This window comes from Haliotis asinina, chromosome 6 (genome assembly GCF_037392515.1).
Source record: "Haliotis asinina isolate JCU_RB_2024 chromosome 6, JCU_Hal_asi_v2, whole genome shotgun sequence".
Classification (NCBI taxonomy): domain Eukaryota; kingdom Metazoa; phylum Mollusca; class Gastropoda; order Lepetellida; family Haliotidae; genus Haliotis; species Haliotis asinina.
The window spans coordinates 14,507,392-14,513,353 of record NC_090285.1 but is presented as its reverse complement, the minus strand read 5'-3'; the positions used below and the strand labels follow the sequence as shown (position 1 = coordinate 14,513,353).

The following is a 5,962-nucleotide window of genomic DNA, read 5'->3' as shown; positions in this document are numbered from 1 at the left end:
GTAAACATGATTTGTCAAAGGGCGTAGGTTGCTCTTTATCTACGTAATTGTTATTTTTTATTTATCCATGCTGTCTTGAAAATGTATAATTACAGGATAAAATTAAATGATTTCCACAATATTTTTTTCCCTTTAGCATGTCCTGTGAACATACCGTGTAAATTCTGTTCAATTTTCAAATCATCGTGTCATGTTGTCACTCGAAACAGGGCGGTCCGTGATAATGTAACTGATTTAGGTAAGGGCACTGTCAGAATGATTACAGCATTTAGGTGCTAATGAGAACTTAGGACATTTCATAAAAAGGAAATGACGTGCAGGCGCACACATATTCAAGCAGCTTGCCAACGACAACATCGACACCATGAAGGCCGTGGTTATCCTCGTCGTTTTCACATTAGGTAAGTTGCCCTTCAAAATAATGTTGAACAATATGCGTGAAAATTCTCGTCAAAATTGGAAATAATTTTGATCAAGATACTAAATAAAATGTTTTTATCCGTAACCTGCAACCAATACTACAAAGAAAGACAAGGTTTTACTCATATGTTGCAGCTGATGCTGTGGATTAAGATATTACTTGCACGCCTTAATACATAACTGACTAAACATATTTTAGGTGACGATTATTTTATATGACGTTATCCCCTACCTTCTCTTTTATACCATGGATTCAGGTACCGCCAATACATTTTGTCCATAACTAGCAATAAACATTTCTGGTGACCATATTTTATCTGGCGTTATCCCCTACCTTCTGTTTTATACCATGGATTCAGGTACCACCAATACATTTTCTCCATAGCTGGCAATAAACATTTGTGGTGACGACATTTTATATGACGTTATCCCCTACCTTCTGTTTTATACCATGGATTCAGGTATCACCAATACATATTTGTCCATATTTGGCAATAAACATTTGTGGTGACGACATTTTATATGACGTTATCCCCTACCTTCTCTTTTATACCATGGATTCAGGTACCGCCAATACATTTTGTCCATAACTAGCAATAAACATTTCTGGTGACCATATTTTATCTGGCGTTATCCCCTACCTTGATCACAGCAGAGAGTAAGGACGTTTCAGCAATATTGAAAGATCTCTCTCGGGGGACCCTGAATATGACCTCCACCCATCTTCGGGCTCTCTAACCACTAAGCTTACCCCACCACCCATTTGATTGCAAAAATGAGACGGAGGGACACCGGAAATTGGTTTCACACAATTTACCCATGTGGGAATCGAACCCAGGCCCCCGGCGAGACGAGCGAAAGGCTTTACCACTTGGCTACGTCACCGCTCCATAGTTGCAAGAGCAGCTGATAGTTTGTCTGCTGTGTTATTTCACAGCATAAACTTTAATTCACTGATGTGTCTTGAGCGTGTTGGCAAAGTCAAAAGTTGCGCGTCAAATGTTTAGGTTTTTTGGTCGCTGTGAATTTTAGAAGGCGAGGTACATGAGAAATGAAACGGTGTTTAACATTTTATTAAGACTTGTACCACATTTACTAGTTTATCAGTTATGACTATGGACGCCAAAGTGGCAACAAAAATAAGTGACTTAAACAGCGTAATACCTTGCCCAACATCACCATCAACTGAAACTAATACACGTGTGTCTGTATTGTACCCCCAGCATTGTGCCACATGTCGGACGCTCGTATGAACGTCTTCTCCTGTTCTGGAGACTGCTTCAGCTACCTTGAAGGTCCATTCTGCATCTCCAACGGCTCCGTTGTCTGTGACAACTGCGTGAGAGATGCCATGCTCTGCGCGTAAGTTGTTCGAATTTCTTAAGTTCCCGTTAGCTGTTATCCGGTTGGACGTGAGATGTATCGTTTTGTTATTATAAGAGGGGTATCAACAAGTTCTAATTATCACCAAGATTCACTAAGGGCAGAAACTTTATTTTGCTTTCGTATCCTTGTGACTTCTCTACAAGGCCACCATCCTGAGTTACACATTTCTCCCACCGATTCTTGACCTTGCACAGACCGGCGGAATAGACGTCACCTGATTTCATAGAAAACCAACCCTCCACCTCTTGAATGACCCCATCCCTGTCATCAAAGCGGCGTCCACGAAGTGGGTTCTTCGTCAGTAAGCGAGGACACTTTGGACATGTACAGCTGGTTATGAATGATGCTCCATAACTCAAGTCGGTCTCACGCATAGCCACTTGTATTGTTACAAGACGATCTTCTTTAACCCGTGCCTCGACTTTGTTCACGGTGTCCATATCATCAGTTAGAAAGGGGCGTCCACGTCTTGCCTTATCTGTGAGGGACAGACAGGTTTGGAAATTCCTTTTCCATCTCTCAACAGTGCCATAGGACGGACTATCTTCACCATAAACAGATTTCATTTCATTGTGACTTTGTCGTGCACTGCAGCCCTTAGAGTGCAAGAAACTTAATTACACTGCGTGCCTCTCAATCTTCTCCATACTTGCGGTACTGGTGTGTAGGAGCAAAGCACAAGATTGGACGTAATGACGTAGATAGTACTTGGTCCATTAACTGGACAAGGATCACTGATGTCACAGTCAAAATGTTATCCTGATTGCTCAGTAACTTCTTGGTGATAACTGGAATTTTTTGATAACCTCTCGTACGACCCTGAAGACAATTCATATGGTTACATTCATTTCTTACACCTTTAAGCGCATGGGTATGGCTGAAATTAGTGAAAACGACTTCATCGTAAGTTAAGTGCTTATTTATGCGCAAGATACTGTCAATAAATGCAAAATCAGTTCAATATATATTTAACATGCTGTATAAATGTAGTGGTACTACAAGTAAAAAATTCCAATTTTCATATAAATAAGCACATTTGATAACTTTCACTATGCCATCCCTGGTTTTTTCCATGAAGAAGATAAAGCTGAGCCAGTCAAAATATACCTCTTCCTACTTGCTTGACAACGATGATAGAATTTATGTCGAAAAATTACCGGTGCAGAATAAAGACGTTGTATATCCAGAAAAAAAACAACATAAAATCAAGGAACTCCTACTTTCTTGACCCATTTTCACACATCTCCCGAAATGTCTCTGAATCGAGAACCCAACTATACGGAGCACTGCGACGATCATTATTCAGTTGCGCTACTTCTGTAGTGTGGACGTGTTTCTTTCATTTCTTAATCCATGTTACAATTTTACTTTCAGTGATCTCAGCCTGACGTCGAAGAACTGCAACGATGCTTGCGATTAGTGGCAGTTGTTTGGGGGAGGGCGTGTTCCAGGAATTAGTTTTCTGTGTCAGTTTAATAAAACCTCTGTTATATATCTGTCATATATTGTCATTTACTCGCGGGCTTCCGTTTGTGGTCATCCCAGCGTGCTACTTCATTACAGGGGCGGTAGGATGGCCTAGCGGCTAAGGCGTTCGCTCGTCACCCCGAAGACCCGGGATCGATTCCCCACATGGGTAAAATGCGTAAAGCTCATTTCTGGTGTCCCCCACCTGAAAGGCAGACACGAACATTGTACAATGTATTAGAGCTTGACTGGTTTAGATGCAAGCTGTTTTAACAAGAACTGCATGGAATTTTCTCAGAAGATATCACTTTTTGAACAGATAAGACAAGTTTGATTGCAATTTTAGAATAATAAGAGTGGCTTGAAACTTCATGAATGGCAACGCTTTTATTATATTATGATGCAACCTTTCGGTATATTTCAAAGCAAGAGTACGTGGCAAAAGTGTGAGAATCTATACCTTCGCAAGTTCGCATAATAATGCAGTGAGTAAGTTGTCATCCTTAATGTTCCATACCTTGCATGAGACGCGATAAGGATTTGGGAGCAAATCTGTGCTAAAACATTCGAAACACAATCAGGTGAGGATGAGAAAAACTTTTTAATTAATTATTAAAAACTTACAATTATTCTCAGCGGTCTTACTACCCATAGTAGATAAAAAAAAAAAGTAATTAGAACACCACCCGCCTCCCACTTAATAATAATAAGGATTATACATTGTCCATAACTATGCATTTTAGAAACGTTTTAGTGTGCATACAGCATGTTTTCTACTGGAATGGTCAAGTATAATATAATAATAGGATGAGTATATGGAGAACTTCTTTTCTATTGTCTAACACGACGTTTCTGGGCTACTTCTTGGCCTTCTTCAGGCCATAGACACAGGAGTACAAGACATATTATATATACCAGTATTTACAAGAAGAAGAAGGCGAAGAAGAAGAAGAAGAATTATGAATGGTGTGAAGCAGTCAATCATACTAATACGGTGGCATTTCTCACTATTCACGTGAACCTAATGATCCTACAATTAACATATTATATTATACATTGTATGTAATATGACGACATAACACACAGTAAACTTTAAAGGTATAATTAAGTTGTGTTTATCATTCCAATTTTGTGCTCAGTAACAAAGGAGAGAAGAAACAACATGATGCAATGACATGTAATTATTTCTCGAATTAAAATTGGAAAATATTTTACGTTAAATCGGGAATTAAGCGCACATGACATTATACATTACGTAAACATTACCATGCAAAGCTCCTTTGATTTTTGTTGTTGATGTTGTTTTTTTCTTTTTTTTCTTTTTGTTGTACTTTTACTGGTAGAGCCCTCAATTCTGTCACACCATGGCAACAAAAGTACCAACACACCCGCCAGACATCACACCAACATCTTCACCAATACACCCTTTCACTTCACTTGAACACAGTACTTTACACGCCAGCAGTACCAACACACCACACAGACACCACACCAACATCTTCACCACCACACCCTTTCACTTCACATTAACACAGTACTTTACACGCCAGCAGTACCAACACACCCCACAGACACCACACCAACATCTTCACCACTACACACTTTCATTTCACATTAACACAGTACTTTACACGCCAGCAGTACCAACACATCCCACAGACACCACACCAACATCTTAACCACCACACATTATCACTTCTCATTAACACAGTACTTTACACGCCAGCAGTAACAACACACCCCACAGACACCACACCAACATCTTAACCACCACACATTATCACTTCTCATTAACACTGTACTTTACACGCCAGCAGTACCAACACACCTCACAGACACCACACCAACATCTTCACCACTACACCCTTTCATTTCACATTAACACAGTAATTTACACGCCAGCAGAACCAACACACCCCACAGACACCACACCAACATCTTAACCACCACACCCTATCACTTCACATTAACACTGTACTTTACATGCCACGCCACGATTCCATTCTTTATTCAATAAAGACTTGTTCTACATGCCTCTCGTCATCATTTTGCACTGTATACATGGTAGAATATGGTTAATCGCTGAAATATACATAATGTTACACCGCACCGCACCGCACCGCACCGCACCGCACCGCACCGCACCGCACCGCACCGCACCGCACCGCACCGCACCGCACCGCACCGCACAGTACTCCTTACTTCGATCTTTCCTACTCGCAAGTACATGCATAAAACTAAAAACAGAATTCACAGCAGCTTTGAGTGAGAGTGGTTAAAACGATCGCTCGTCACTTCCAAGACACGAATACGATTCCAACATTGGTACAATGTGTGAAGCCTATTTGAGTGATACTGCTGGAATATTGTTAAAAGTGGCGTAAAACCTAACTCACTCGCAACGGTGTGCAACCAAACTCTGCAATCTGTGACGGGTAGCGTAACAGAGAAATACAGTATATTACATTGCGGCATATGTTACTGCTAAAATACCATTTTCACGTCTCATCAGATCTTCTAACAGCAAACTTACACGTCGTTTGACAGATCATAATCACTACCACTGCCACTACCACCATTACTACCACTACTACTCACTCAAGAATACCAGCGTTAAATTGATCTTCAGTATGCCAGTATGTACTGATCAGGTCATTCTCAATAAGAAATTGTGAATCATATTCCACAC

General features: G+C 40.4%; 1 long non-coding RNA gene across 1 annotated transcript; it reads left to right on the top strand.

Annotated features, from left to right (window-relative positions):
• Positions 1-328: 328 nt before the first annotated feature.
• On the top strand, positions 329-3,298 carry LOC137287561 (uncharacterized). Its single transcript, XR_010957039.1, has 3 exons — positions 329-401; positions 1,644-1,782; positions 3,181-3,298. It is a non-coding gene; the product is annotated as an uncharacterized lncRNA (long non-coding RNA).
• Positions 3,299-5,962: the final 2,664 nt, after the last annotated feature.